We start from the raw sequence: 15,402 nt of genomic DNA, 5'->3' as shown, positions 1-15,402 counted from the left end.
CTGACCTCCAGGTCAGCTCCCTTAAGGGCTTGTGGGAGGGGGAAGGCGGCCTGATAGTCTGCAGGCAACACTATGCTCCGAATTTACGGAGGCGTTGCCTTCATCAGCTTGAAGGAAATGCAGCAGTGTGTGTTCAGAAGAACCGAGCCAGCCCCGTTGAGGGATTGAACTGTAGCTCCAATCAATGACTTCACAGGGGAGTGTGGATCACCTCTCCCACTCTCCAGTTGCAAAGCTTTTGAGACGTGAAAAAACACCACCAATAAAGCTGACAGAAGAACAAACATCTTTCTGTTCCTCTGCACAAGGGAGGGAGACTATAGTCAGAAAGAAACAAAGTTAAAGAAAGTACTTTTAAAAAATAAAATTCGAGTGATCAGTTTGGACCTTCCTCAAGATAATTTGAACTGAATAGTCCTAAAAGCACATGTGAAGCAGGGCCTTTTAAAACTAAGAGTCGGGATATCTTGGTTTCGTTACATCATGTAGATTTTATATAGACTGTGAATGAGGAAGTGTAAAGAAAGAAAGACAAATCAATTTTATATTTTACAAAGAATTAACTCAATCCAAACAGCAGACAGTTACTTTACCCACAAAGAGAAGGGAACCTATAGTTCTACTTTGCAAGTAAAAAGGGCAATTTTAATTAGGTTTTTCCCCAGGGTAAGAAAAAATACCAGAGGCCTTTCCTCCAGTTCTGTGTCTGTAACTCACGTGTGTTCAGTCTAATAACTTTTAATGTCTAGCCCTAAAACGTCTTTATAAAAAAAAAAAAAAAAAATCTTTACAAGGTAATAGGCCAGGTGTCCTTCTGCTTGTTATCGGAGATTAAAAAAACGTGTGGGATAGTTTTCAGATGTGTACCTCATAAACCCGGAAAAAAAAAATATACACTTTTTTTTCCCCAGTGTTTGATGGGAAACTCTTCTTATCATCACAACAGAAAACAGCTCGGATGCTTAGTATCTATGGAAGGCACTTGCAACTGTTTTCTTAAGCCTACGTATCTACCTACTGCTTAAAAATCAAGTGGGTTTTCATTTGCATCAGCTGTTTTTAGAGGCTCCAAGGTAAGGCAATTCAGTTGTGTGTCTAGAGTTTCGGGTTTCAAACAGTTGATATTTCACTTCTGCTTTGAAAGGGACAATTTTTTAAAATAGATGTAGTGAAAACTAAAACAGGCTGAATACAATCGCACAGAATACCAACCCGATTGTCACAATTAAAAAAATTCTGACAGCTGTTGGTAACTGGACTTAGGTTCACAATTTCAGTTGTTCTTTAGCCCAGTCTTCTTTGGGGAACTTCTGTCTTTTCACCTTTAAAGAAAAGTCACTTGTGTCATTACAATACAGACCCTATGAATCAATACGTTTTGTACACGTATTGAATAGGTTTCTTTTTTAGTCGAGGTAAACGGTATGTAAAAGTAAGAAGCTAAACGCGTTATTACTTTTCTCACACTGAATCCTCCACATAGCAATGAAAAATACAACAGGATGAACTGCTAACCGTGCTCTATCCGGAAAGAATTAACAAAGAACAGTGCTAACAAGGGCCCGATCCTGCTTCCATTGGATGCAGTGGCAAAACTCTTCTGGGGGACCGGTATCTGGCTCCAAAGATTACTTGCGTGAGTAAAGCAAGCAGGATTTGTCCCTAAGCATCCTTAAATGGAGTAGGGCTATGCTGTAGTCTCTCCTCTGCTAATTTCAGCTGTTATGGCTATGAAAAATTACCGAGACCTTTTTATAACTATACCACTAACGCAGAGCCATCAAATGTATGAGGATCAGTCAAGTCGGGCGTTATGAACGTGAAATTTACCAGCTGAGCGGCCTGAGCCAAAAGCTGCGTTGCCAAAGTAAATAGATGCAGTAGATAACCGCCAACCCAGAGATTAAAGGGCTCCCAACCTATGCTGAAATCTTCAAACAGCCGTAGAAAACCCAGGAAGGAGCCCTACGTTCTTCACGCGCCACCCCACCCACTATTTTCAAACAATTCACACGCTATAAAAATGTGCTAAGGCGTTTCAGGCTTGGATCAGGGGAAAGATTTATAATAAGGGTGGCATTTCCACTCCGCAAGGCAAGCCGTTGACAAACGGTCCTCCACAACACCCCCCACCCCTCCACTTTTTTAAGAGAGAGGAAAATCTGTGTGGATAAACCGAGCAGTCCAGGAGAGTTGTGTGTGTGTGTGTGATGAGAATGAAAAGCGGAGGATTGCGAGGTGGGTAACCACAGTTATTGGGGGGAGGGCGAGGGACAGACAGACAGACAGACCGACTCGGGGAAGCGGGGTGAGCGAAGCGGAAAGTGAGCGATTCGGCGCGGAGGGCTAAAGCCAGCCTTCCCACTTGAAGAGTGTGGGTGAGAACAAGCGAAGTGTCTGCGCTGTGCCGTGCGTGGAGAAAACACTGCCGAGGGACAGAGCGCCTTAGGTAAGGGGGTGCCGGGCTGTGAATGAGGAGGGGGGGGGGCAGCCGTGGCTTGAGCAAGGAAACAGCCCACTTCGGCTGGCCGGGAGCTACACGGAGAGCGAGGGGGGAAAGGAACAAAGCGGCCTCCCGTGGGGGGGAAGGGGTTCGGCGGCGGGGCGATGTGAAGAAAGGGGGCGAAGGGCTGGGAGTCCCCTCGCCCGGGAAAGCGGAGGCGATTCAGAGCGAGAGTGACGAGCCGGAGCGGGGAAGAAAGAGCGAACACTCCCCCTCCGGGAAACGGTGCAACTGGGGGAGCCTCGGCGGCGGGCCGCCGGGGAAGGTGAGTCGCGCGAAGGCGACGCTCGGCGGAGGTCTGGGGGGCTCCCCGGCGGCAGCGTGGTCGGGCGGAGGGCGCTCCCGGCCCCTGGCCCCGGGCCCGGCGCGGTGTGGAGCCGCGGCCGCTGCCGGGCTTTGACAGCTCGGCGGAGCCGAGTGAGCGGAGCTTTATGGTAATTGCGGTTCTCCACTGGCCTTCTGGGTAGCGGGCGAGCGGAGCGGAGCGGGGCGCAGCAGCGCGGGCGGGGAGGGAGGGCTCGGCGCAGCTCAGTCACTTTCCTCTCAGCCGCTGCTGGCTGAGGAGAGCGCGGCGCGGAGTCTCCCCGGGACGCCCTCGGCTGGGGGAGGGGGCGGTGCGCGTGCCAGCCCGGCGGGGCCGGGGGGGGCAGAGAGAGACACCAACCCCGGGGCGCGAGAGAATCAATTAAGGGACGAGAGAAGCCTTGGAAGGGAAGCGCAGGCGGCTGGCGGGGCGGGGGGGACTTGCTCGGGGAGAGCGCGGTGGCGGCGCTGCTGCTGCTGCTGGCGGCGGCTCCCTGAGTGCAGCGCCCGCCCGGGGGGGAGGGGAGACGGCGGCTGGAGGAGGAGGAGGAGGAAGGGGGAGGCGGTGAGGGGAGCGCGGCGTGCGGCAGACGGAGCCCGGGCTCCCAGCGGCAAGGGGAGGAAGAGCGGCTTTCCCGGCGGAGAGGGATTAAATCCCCAGCCTCCCCCCACACACACACACAAAGCCGCGGCCAGGCCACTGGAGACGCCGGCCCCGCGGCGGGAGCGCGATGTAGGAGGGCGGCCGGCGCCAGCAGGGGACTCAGCCCGGAGCAGCCGGCAACATGGCGCTGCCAGCCCCGCGCCGGCAGCCCGAGTGAGCCTCGCGGGCAGCGCAGCCCTCGCCGCCGCCACCTGCCCCGCCTGCCTCTCTCCCCCCCCGCCCCCCCTGCGCCGCAGCGGGGCGGCCGCAGCACCGACACACGCCCCGAGAGCGGGGGGAGGGGAGCAGCAAACTTTTTTGCATCCACCCAGCCGGGCTTCCCTTCCCTTCCCTTCCGGAGAGAGGAGGGGACTAACGCCCCGGCCGGGACCCGCCGGGCTGCTCGGCTCGCGCTCGGCGCTGTTGCTGCTGCTGCTCTCCCAGCCGGAGCCCGGAGCACAAGGTCAGTGAGCGCTGCTCAAAACATCGTTGCGCCCGGGCGGTCGCGTCCCTTCCCCCGGCCGGCGCGGGGCTGGGCTCCGGGGTGCGTCCCAGCCCGGCTCCCCCACACCTGGCTCTGCCCTAGGGGACGCGAGGCTCGGGCTCGCCTGGCCTCGCTTTGTGGCCGGGCCGAAGGCAGCGAGACGGGCAGCAGGGCGAGCGAGGGGCTGGACGGGCAGCCGTCGCTCGCCGCCTGGGGGTGACGGGGCCGCCTGGTGCGCGGCGCGGGGGCGTGGGTGGAAGTTTGTAGGCAGTTGGCTTGCAAAGATGCCCCCGGGAGGGGAAGGAAAGGGGAAGCTCGGCTGCCGGTCGCGCTCTGTCTGTCTGTCTGCTCCCCAGCAGGAAAGAGGAGGAGGAGGAGGTGGAGGTGGTGGTGGGGGGGTTCCCGTCCTGTCTCTCTCTTTCCGATCTGGAAAGGACTGCGCGAAAGCCCCACCTCTGGCAGCCGCCGCGGCTTGGCTCTGGGTGGGAGGGAGGGAGGGGGGCACTTTTTAAAGCGGGGGAGAGCGAGCGAGCGAGCGAGGCACGTATCCTGTGGTCTTTCGTTCCGCTCCCCCTCCCCGCCAGCGCGCTCGGGGAGAACAGCCACCTTAATGAGGAAAAGGTTGGGGCTTTCGGGCGCTGTTTGTTCCAGATCCAGGTAAACGGTGGACTTTTAACACTAATTTTCAAAGGGCTGCGTGAGGTTTTCTCCTTGATCTGTGGAAGCGAAGGGGTTTTGTTCTTTGAAGCTGGGGGAGGGAGGGAGGGAGGGAAAAGAGCCAGGCACCGCGGTGACCCGTTCAAAGATCTTTGCTGGTGTGGGGTCCAGTCTGATGTGGAAGTTTGTTCATTTGAAACCTAGTTTTTAGTAGAAAGAGAACTAGAGGGAGGATGGGAGCTTGTTATCAAAGACCGGATCGGGGAAGGACAGACAGGTCTATTTTCTGAGAGCCCTCGCCAACTCCGGGGCTGGTCTGCGCAGCGTATGAGGCGTGTATTTGATGTTCGTGAAGCGAGTCCGGGGGCGATATTTGCCGAGGTTTCACGTTCCTCTTTTCTACTTCTTCTTTTCTTTCCGCGATGTGTGTGTGTGTAAGATCCGAGATTGGGGAGGGGGGGAGCAGTGACTGGCGTAACTCTGACAAAGTGTGGGATTTTGTTTAATGGTCTCGCCTCGGAGCTTGTTGCAGCATTAATTTCTACTAATGAATCTTTTGCAGAAAGTCCGCTCCTTGCTTTCATCTGCTCCTCGGAGCCTGCAGTTTTGCATTCGTGTTTTGTGTTTAAAAACCGAAAAAAACCTAGCCCGCCTACTATCTGGGAGCAAAGCCTGGTTGTTTCAAGGTTTTATTAACTTTTTTCGTGGTGAAGAGGTCATCGCTCCCTATGAAGTGGGGATTGGCAAAGGGCTGCGTAGACAGCCCCACTAGTACAATCCGGGAACAAAGATAAAAAGGAGGAGACGTTCCCATAAGGTGGTGTTAAGTGCAGTCTTGAATATTTCTTGCCGTGGCGCTGGAAACAGACCCCAGCAACCGAAATCAGTTGTTACTAGGTGTTTAAATCAGCTTTGCCAACAGAATTGCATCCACCCCCCCTCCCCCCATCGCAGAACATTTACATTCTGTTAACCTTGGAGAATCGTGTCTGGATGCCTCTGTCATGCGAGTCCATTAATGGAGCTTCTTCGCTGAGACGTTGGTGCTTCTATATTTGTCTAGGATTCGATGCAGTTGCACTGGTGTACACGGATTAATTTTCCTTTCAGTTTTTAAGTGGAAGCCGCCGGTTTTTCTGAGGGGGAGACAGGGCAGGGCAATGGGCACCCTAAATACTTTTAGAGGGATTAGGAAGAAGGGTGTATGAGGGGGGGTGGTTTTGCTGTTTTCAGGCTGGGGTTGCAGTTTATCCCCAGTTCAGCTCTTTGAATTGCTGTCACAAATAGGTGACACAGAGTTAATTAGGAAGTATGCTCTGGATAAATGAGTTGCACAGCTCATTAGCTATTCCCCAGCTTTTTGCAGGATTGGACCTGCACCTCTAATATCTTAACTCTTGAATACGCAACTCCGTCCGAGGGAGAGCTCGAGACAGAGCACTTCGTTTCGGTGACTATCGCTGGGTGGGAAAGGGCGTGATTAAGAAACATTTAAATGTGCAGATGAATAGGTTTGCTCACTGGGAGGGGGGTTGTTCTGCCTTCCACACGGAACCTCTCTTTCTCTAAGGGCGGGGAAGGCCCTCACACTTCGAGCTGAGTATTAGGATCGTGGAATATAAAAACCGGGTGTCGTAGCATACGCTACAAGAGCAGACACAATCCTATTTGCCAGGCATGAAGGCTATAAACGTACAGTGAAGGATTATGTTGCGGACACTGTTTCTTTATTTCCTTCACCATTTCTAAGGTGAGCGGCGGAGGCTGAGGGACCGGGAAAGGGCTTCTCCTGGTATTGTTTGTCCGTCTGTGATAGATCGGTCTAGACAGCCGTTCAGGCTCCCTGCGAGCTGAAGAACCGGAGCCTGAAAGGGAGAGTGGGGGAGACCGAGAGGAAAAGGTCACGGCGATATTTTTGGTTAACCCTTAAAGATGAGGAAAATCGAGATGGCTGGTGTGGCTAAAAGAGCCGGATAAGCGATTGACGTGAGCCCGGAGGGAAAGGGGCCAGCTCTGTGGATCATGGGCTCACCCCGTGTATCTAATTGCATTTTAAGAGCTGTTTCCCACAACAGGAAAAGAGTTTACGAGGCGAGTGCCAGATTATTTGGTTCCCAGAAGTTTTCGTCTGCTTAGGAAACTCCGAGGAGCGCGTTAACCCCGTGTCGTGTTGGTGCGGGGCCAGACCGGCACAGAAAGGCACAGTCAAGCCTGGCGTGGAGGAGGCCCCGCGAGAGAGCTCGCTCGCTCGCTAGCACGCAAGTCAGTGTTTCCCCAGCTCTCCTCTCGCTCCTATTTCCCCCCCCCCCCCCCCCGCTCGGGTCACGATGGAAAACCCACAGCGGAGATTCACAGCCACTTCGGGCGAATACCGACAGGAAAGCGAGTTTCTGCGATAGCTTTCAGATCCGATCAACTTCTCCCCTCCCACCCCGGAGCCCTAAGGGCCTGGGTGTGTGTGTGTGTGTGTGTGTGTGTGTGTGGAGGGGGGGGGGGGAGTCGACTTTGTTTTATAGCGCCGGGCTGCCCTCGGTTTGTTTAATGTACACACAGAAAGGCAGGCAAACCTACCTTAGCTTGTTTTGAAGCACAGCGGACTTCACAGGGTCATACCTCGTGGCCCGAAAAGGCAAACACGGAATAAATAAGGCTTCCGTTCCTGTTTGGGTTACTTTGAGTGGTGTCTGTGTTTTTTTTTTCTTTCCCTTTTGTAATAAGACATCGTCAGTGGAATACACGCGATCGTGCCGGGCAAACATACGCGGCGCAGATTAAAAGGAGTTAAGGCTCCAGAGCCGTAGATAAAAGCTGGTTTGTGTTGGATTTGCCTGCAGCGCAGACCATCCTCATTCCTCTTTGTCTGAGCCCTGGCTCCGGGCGCTCCAGCCTTATTGGAAATATTCCCGAGGAGTCAGCGCAGAGCCAGGGCAGCAGGCAGCTCTGCGTTTATTTACACTTCACATCTAAATACATCTCTAATTAGAGAGAAGCAACACCGGAAATGGTAGACTGGTTGCATATCTAATAGAGACAAGTACCAATAGACCCTACAGAATTTCTCACTCCTCCTCCCAGAAAGAGCCCAGGAAAACCAAGCCAAGAATCTGGACTGGAAATTGACCTGAAAAAACCTCTTCCATTTAAGTATATAATAAACCACACGGACCAATTTTGAGGTAGTTCTAATGTTAAAGCAGTACTTAAAATGTGTGAACTGAGTGCCCAAGATCCGATGTATTGAGTGGACCTTAAAATATTTCTGTGGTCTGCAGTAGGCTGGTGGACGCAGGCTAGAGTGAGATGAGCACTGAGTCGCTATCTTTCTGTACCAGGATGTGCTCCTTATCTATAGCCCTCTTGCGATTTGGTTAATTTCTTAACACACCTGCCCCAAACTGTTCACTTTCTTCATAAACGGGAGCTTTTAAAAAACGTCAGAACGGGTTCAGTCATTGGAAGCTAATATTTAGAGGATTCAGGAGAATGACTGATGGAGAAATTTAGTTAGTCCTAGGGTTGCAAAACAATGCACAAGGTTTAAATCCCATTGGTCTTCAATTTACGGACATAAATGTAAGGCCTCCATTTGGGGGGAAAAAATACAATGACCACACTGAAGTCTAAATTATAGGAATGAAACTGACTTTTTTCAAAGAACCATATAACTTTGAAAATTGAGTGGTTAAAGTACTAATTCAGTGTAAAGGCTTGATCTTGCTCTGGGTTGTGGGGGTGTAAATTCCATTGACAACGGAGTTAATTCCTATTTTATACAGACTAGAACTGACTCTGGCCTTTTAATGTCGCCTGATGTACACAAAAGGCCACTTAGCTATTTGTATGTGGGACTTGGATAGTGCAATACATTTCATTACAGGGATGAGGATGACATGATACTGTCTTTTGCTCTACATAGATAGCACATTTTAGTGTGGGCTTAGAAACAGCAGTGCACAGCGTAGGAACAGCAGGTTTTAATACTTCCTCCTGAAACTAATGTTGTTTAAAAATAAATGGTAGCTAGGATGAATGTTATGCGTCTTGCTTTTTGCAGTAATCTAACCTCTTAGAGAGATCAAGTAGATTCCTTGCAGCGAGCCAGACCCTTTCAACTACATCGAAAATCTCTCGCTGCGTGTGTCTGTGTAATGAGGAAGAGGAGGCCTCATCTGCAGATAGGGGGAGTTCCCTTGTCCGTGAGCAGCACAGACTGCATTTAATCCTTGTGTCCTTTCACCGAAGAGGCTGATAGGGAGTATTACTCTGAATCGACCTTTCCCTCAGACCTGTTCGGCTGTCAGGACTTGAACCTTTAGCCAGAAGCTAGAACGATCTTTCAAGCAGAAGTTAATAAATGTTTCACAAGGGTTTCTCTGTCATGTGTAGCACCTTTTAATGGATGAGCTGGCTTGTTGGGGACAGAAAGCAAGAAGGCGGCCAGATCACAGAAAATATTTCCCGTAGAAATGTTCTGTTCATTTGCAGAAGGGTCTTCAATTTTTTCTTCCCCCCGCCCCAAACAACAAAGCAACCTTCAAATAGTATTAGGATTTTGCTATATATCTTTTCATCAGTGGAAAAGTTAAGATTCTTACATTACTACCTGCCCCTTTCTCCCCCATCTCTCTGTAATATACATATAAGGTAGAAATTGCAAACCCATACTAAAACGTTGTAGGGATTATTTTGGCGCTATTTTCCTGTGTGAAATTTACCTTGTATATTAATGGATTTGGTGCCCTGTGATTAGGCATGCAAGGAAGTCTGCTTGGAGAAGACCCTGACAGAATAAAATATAATTTGTGATCTGAAAGACAGTTTCCAGTATAATCTCATTATGCACCACAGACTCCCGGTCTTATTTTGTAGAAGGCGGACAATGATCAATTTACATTGACCTGGGGCTGAGCGAGCTTTTAGATGGTAATTGCCATATTGATTTGCATGCAGAGAGGAGACCTGCTAAAATTAAAGACCGGAAGCTAAATTAAACTAAATTTATTGTCTAGGTGCAAACTGAAAGACCTGTTAAACTCTACCCCACATTTTAAGAACCATGAAACTTGGAAGAGAAAGATGTTTACATCGCTACTCACTTTAAAAATTACATATTCTTAGAAAGTGGAATGTAAATACTCAGTTACCACTGAAGATATATGATATATATACCAGCTCTATTTCATGTAAGCATTGATATTTTTAAAAAAAGTAATGGCAGAATAAAATCTTTGCTTTTCTATCCCCCAAAACCCTTGAAGTGTGTTTTTTATTGTTGCACTAAGGAAAACAGCTTTACTTGGATAGGACAATTAAAGTAAAAAGTACAGAATCCACCAACTACACTGGAAATGCTTTGTATAAAAAGTTGAGTGTGACCCTTAGGAAAGAGAGAGTAGATTAACAGTTGGCTCCACATCAGCACTCATACCAGTAAGTATTTCATGCATGTTTTATCACCTTAATTTAGTAGCAAGATCAAAAAGGTCAGTATCTTTATCCCCATTTTACAGTTGGGGAAACTGAGGCAGGGGAGTAGTGAAATGGCTTGCCCAAAATAACCCAGCAGATTAGTGGAAGAGCTGGGATTAGAGTTTAGGTCTGTTGAGTCTGTTGAGTCCAGGTCTCTCTCAAGTAGGCCGCAAATTAAACTTTCCCCTTAAACAATGCTTAGCTAATGAGTAGAACTCTCATTCCCTTGAAAACTGCAATAACATAAAGCTATAAGCTAGCATTCACTTTACAAATGTCTCAATATATTTTAGTATGGTATACAATCAGTTTAAATATGTTAATACTGCCATTTAGCAGTTACTTGTATGAGTGTTTTTTGTCACAACTTTTGAAATAGATTAAACTCTTACCCTAGGTGTTCATTTAAAATACTCTGGAATGTATCACCTAATGACCCTAGCCTTTAAATAGTTTTTTTTTTTTACTACAAATACTGAGGCTTGTGTTCTTAGTTTTAAAAGTCCAGACAACGGGACAATTGAGCAAATGAGTACTCCAAAGTAATTGGCATTTGCATTCAGACATTCATTAGGAATGTTTTCATATTTTTGTTTAAGTCCAGACACTCAGTAGTTCTGTAGTGTAGGATCTAAACAGTATAGACATTTTAGGTAAATAGCAATGAGAAAATATTAAAATTATTTGTAAGTTCATGCACTATTTTAGCACTAACAGCCAAACAAAAACACTACTTGTTTCAGGGTTTCTTTTGTGCACCCAGAAGGCAAGGGGGAAAGAGTTAAATTAATCCAGTTTTATGTTTGTTCAGTTGTATCTCCTCTACTAAAATCCAATAATAACGGATGTTATTCTGTTTTTATGCTGCAGTATATAGACACAGAGAAGTGAATGAAGGATTGAGAGGCACACTCTCAGTATTGCTTTGAATTCACAGAAAAGTTTGTTAATGGTATTAGAAAGGACAGAGACAAACCCATTTTCACTGGAAGGTCTAATGCTGCTGTAACCCAAACATCTTCTGTGTGATAGTTTAGGATTCCGAATTAGGTACCACCAGAGAGCCTTAATCCTTGGACTGATGCTGTAGAATCTAAATTCCTAGAAGAAGGGACCTTTTATTGCATATATTATTGCTAAAACAGACATGACTCCAGAAGCATGTTACTACTATTGAGCATTGGGGGTATTTAAAATCACCTATAATCTGGGTACCATAGTGTGCCTAGTAAAATTGTTGTGAACAGAAATGTGTGCTTGCACACAAATGCTGCTCTGAATCTCCCCACCTCACTCATCCCAATATCCAAATGTATGCCCTCATTGTGGGAACTACCTTTAACATGTCACTCCCAGCCATTATAAATTGTTAGGGCCCCCAAAATAAATCCAGCTAATCTCTATTCTTGCCCTTCCATATCTTTAAGCAATTAAGACATTGGCACAATGGATTATCAAAACTCCTTTCAGAAATATGTCAATCAAAACACTTTACATGTTTAAGTAGGGGCTTCATTAGCACAATTAACAGCAGAGGTATCCATTTGGTACTCAAAACAGCCACATACATATACCTTAGTTTTCCAAGGTCTGTCTGTCGATATAAAATCAGGGAGGAAACAACACTTGGGAACTCTATACAGCAGGAAGTGGTTTCCCCTCATTTCTCCATTTCTTCTGTTCCAGTGATTTGTGTCCTATGTATGTGTGGCCGACATTTGCTTCAGCACCTGCAGTCATCCCCAAGTCCTACACCTTTGACAGGGTGGGGGAGGGAGACGCAAGGTCTGAGCTCCCATGGTTTGGTGGTAGGGCCTGAGTGGAAGGTTGGGATAGGCATTTTGAGGTAGACTTCAACTAAAACATTTTCTGTCACTAGTCTGACCCAAAGTAGGTCTGCTGTAAACAAAACAAAACAGCTGTAATGTGTTGAATGGTAAACATTTTAATGGCTATGTGACTTGACTTTAAAAGGGCCCATTAAAAAGTAGCTGTTGATAGAGTATCTGTTGGTAGTCGAAGTCAGAGGATGCAGTCAGGGAAGAAAATATGTGAGATGTACGTTTTAAACTATCACTTTCCCCATAAGTTAGTGAGCTGGGGAGAGTGGAGCGGGCTCTTCTGAGCAGACATTTCAAGGTTGTCTGATTTTAGCTATAGAAAGAACTGTAGACCAGTTACTATGAGATCGCATTTTCAATAAACTGTATTGGCTCCCCTCTTTATACAAATTGCTGGTATGAAAGAAAAGCAAGGCTATATGCATGGAGGCAGGCATAAGCTGGTGAGATCAGGTTTCCTACTGAGCTCCCGGTGGAGAAGTGAGCATTTGATTGAAGCTACACTTGGTTCTTGGTTCCCAGGGGACAGCAGCCCTGAAACACGAGAGCTCTCCCTCCCTCCCTTCTTCCTCTAAAAGCCTTTGTGCTGAAAGAGCTTCAGTAGGCACGAATCGCTGGTCTCTCACAAGAATGTGTTGCGGCCTTTGCTGACATTGTTTTGTTAGCAATGGGTTTTACCAGGCCAGCAGATTTTTAGCTCCGTACAGGCAATGAATAGTCGATGCCACCAACCTGCAAATACATATCCTGGAATAATTTATAGGAGAATCGGGTTGGGAAGTTCAGTGCAGACCAGTCACATCAGTTACTAGCCACTCTACCTGCCTTGTGAAACGTTAACCTTTAGCAATACTTGGGCTGAGATGAAAAGGCTCTTTAAAACAAAAACAAACAAACAAACAAAAAAATATCGTCAGTCTTTTCCTGCAGCAGGTTCACAAAGCTATATAGTGTGCATCTGGGAGCTATATACTGTGCATCTCAGTTTCGGTTCTCATGCTCTCTTTAAAAAATAGATTACATTTGATAAACTCAGGCGAATACGCATATATTAAACATTTCTGTAAAGATATAGACTCCAATTAGTCATACCTAATTTAGCCAAGAATAAATTAAACGGAGAAAATATACTTTCAGTCAGTTCTAGTGAAATCTCCACCTTTCCCTTCGCAAGAGAAAACTTACATAGAATGGGAGAGAGACTAGCACAAATGTAACCAATACAAGAGCAGGCAATTTATAGCTAACTTGCCATTTAATTATTGTACAGAGTACTTCACAAGTAAAGTCTGACGTGCATTATTAGAATAGTAGATTTTTAAAGTAGGAAAATAAAAACGGCACGTGCATGATTTAAGATTCTCTTTGGAAACATTCTTAAAACTTGAATGGGTGTGACACCAATAGAGGTGTCAGTTTATTTTAACTGGATATATTGAGACAGAAAATAAAGTACTTCTCCTGTTCAAGTGTTTGGGACAATAAGGGATGTCTATCGTGGGATAATTACTACATGTGCAGAGCCCAAAGCAAGAGGGAGATGGAAGGGTGCATTTGCTATGTCAAACTAAAGGCATAGGGATTAGATTTTAAGTTATTGAGACAAATTGTAGTTGCCTTACTCAGGCCTAAAGTCATTGGGGATATCAACCTGAGCAAAGACACCTGGAATGGTCTATTATGTAGATTGGGTAATTTAATGCAGCGGAAGAGGGGGTGGGTTGTTCCTTACTATAGGCCTTCATGATAGAAACTTTATACCAAATATATCTTAAGTCATAAAGTGAAGCTTATATTTCTTAATTAAAGAGAGCTGGGGTGGAATTTGCGCTAATACTGACGATTATGGAAAGTCAGTTTAATACAGAATAAAGGAAATTTGTCATCCCCCCCCCCAATGGGGGCAGTCACTGGACCACTGACAGTGGTATCCATTCAGTCAAGAAATTTCTGCAGCAGAACAAGGGGCCTTAAAGCCTCCAAACGCTACCATGACCGAGACACAGTGAGTGGTACAGTGTACTTTACACGAGAACGTCAAAGCTGCAGCTGTACTTTGGGGCTTCTTTTAAAGGGAAATCAGAAACAATAGAAGTTGTGACAAACTTTATCGTCAAGGAAAGTGTGTGTGTGTGTGTGTGTGCGCGCGTGCGTGTGCTGGGTCTGTTTGGAGTGTGGAGAAAAACCGAAATATGTAAGTGGGGTCGAGGAGGTTCCTTGTTTCGACTGAACCAGCTGCAGGAGTTGATGTTACAGCACTGAGGCAGACACAATGCTGCTGTTGTTGGTTTGATCTCGAACGGTGGATTGTTAGTCTGGATTTAACTATGCGGTAAGGGGGGGGGGAATGCGAAGGCTGTTTACAGCTAGTGCAAATAATGTGACAGCTGTTGGAGCGCGAGTAGCCCGCGCCTCTTCGGCACCTACAACAAAGCTCTCACTATGCAGGCAGCAGCAGCAGTTCAGAGCACTCGCTCAGATAGCGGCCGCGCGGATTAAGAACGAATGAGCGTGGGGTTTTAATGTAACATATCGAAGGAGTTGTGATGTCTCCACAGGATAATTTGTGTGCACCTACCTGGGTTGCATTTCAGACAGACACCCAGGTATGGCAGTTGAGTAATATACCTGTAGCAGGGGGGAAGAGTGGAGCGTCTCTCTAAAATAGAGACTCTAAATAAGACTTAAATTCCTTTTGTTAAGCTTGAGAGACCGTCTAAAAGGTCAGATTCTGCCCTGACTGTCAGCAAGGGCAAACGCACTGACGACCACGGCTTGCTTGGAGTCTAAACCAGCTCAGAATTGGGGTGGGGGGGGAGGGGGCAATTAAAGTTGAATTCCGTAAGAAGAGAAGCAGGCCCCATAGTGTAGGGGATTGTGCACATGGGAGGATGATCTGAATTTCCCTTGGACAGAATTGATAACGTGAGATGACTCCAAATTGGACAGCATATCTCCAAACAATATGGTGAATCGCATTGTTTGTTTTTAATGCACGTGCTGCTGTAAACGAAGTGGTTATCCTAAGCTCAGTGGTAGGCATTCTCTGATCAACAAGACTGGCTGCTGTCAGGATCCTTTGCGGGAGAAGGAAGGATTCCGGGTCAAAAACAGCTCCGAAAAAGGAGAAAGTAATTGGTCGGGCTATAGCTCTTAAAACAAAAACGTGTAAATTTAACGAGAAAATCGCTACCTAATTCTGTCTGTTTTGAAGGTTTCCTTCCGTAGCCAAACCCAGCCCACTGCCTTTATGGGAGTCACTCAAACGTCAGAGGGAGTTTTGTATGATTAAGAACTGTAGGATCTGGCCTATCTTTGCATATTAGGTAGTTTTAACTGCAACAGAGAATCGCTATGTTTTTATACACAGACACTTCTAGGTTCTATTTTCTTTTTGCCTCGAACTCTTTAGAAAGACTTAATTTCCATAGTGTTTAATTTTGGTTTAAGGGTGACTTGACTGCCTTTGTCTCTCTCTTCAGTCGCTCTCCTTCCCCTTCCC

General features: G+C 47.2%; 1 protein-coding gene across 2 annotated transcripts in view; it reads left to right on the top strand.

Annotated features, from left to right (window-relative positions):
- The first annotated feature begins 2,382 nt into the window (after window positions 1-2,382).
- The window catches only part of BCOR (BCL6 corepressor), a 66,938-nt gene continuing 53,918 nt past the window's right edge, over window positions 2,383-15,402 (top strand). The window contains exon 1 of one of the 2 annotated variants that reach the window (XM_067545126.1): window positions 2,383-2,449. The gene's annotated coding sequence lies outside the window, so the exon portion shown is untranslated. Of the gene's footprint in view, window positions 2,450-3,355; window positions 3,913-15,402 lie in introns of those variants that run through there. The other variant, XM_067545123.1, reaches the window with a different exon arrangement.

This window comes from Emydura macquarii, unplaced genomic scaffold (assembly GCF_026122565.2).
Source record: "Emydura macquarii macquarii isolate MOO-44397 ecotype Brisbane River unplaced genomic scaffold, CSIRO-AGI_Emac_v2 contig_1043, whole genome shotgun sequence".
NCBI lineage: Eukaryota > Metazoa > Chordata > Testudines > Chelidae > Emydura > Emydura macquarii.
This window is presented reverse-complemented; position numbering and strand designations above follow the sequence as displayed.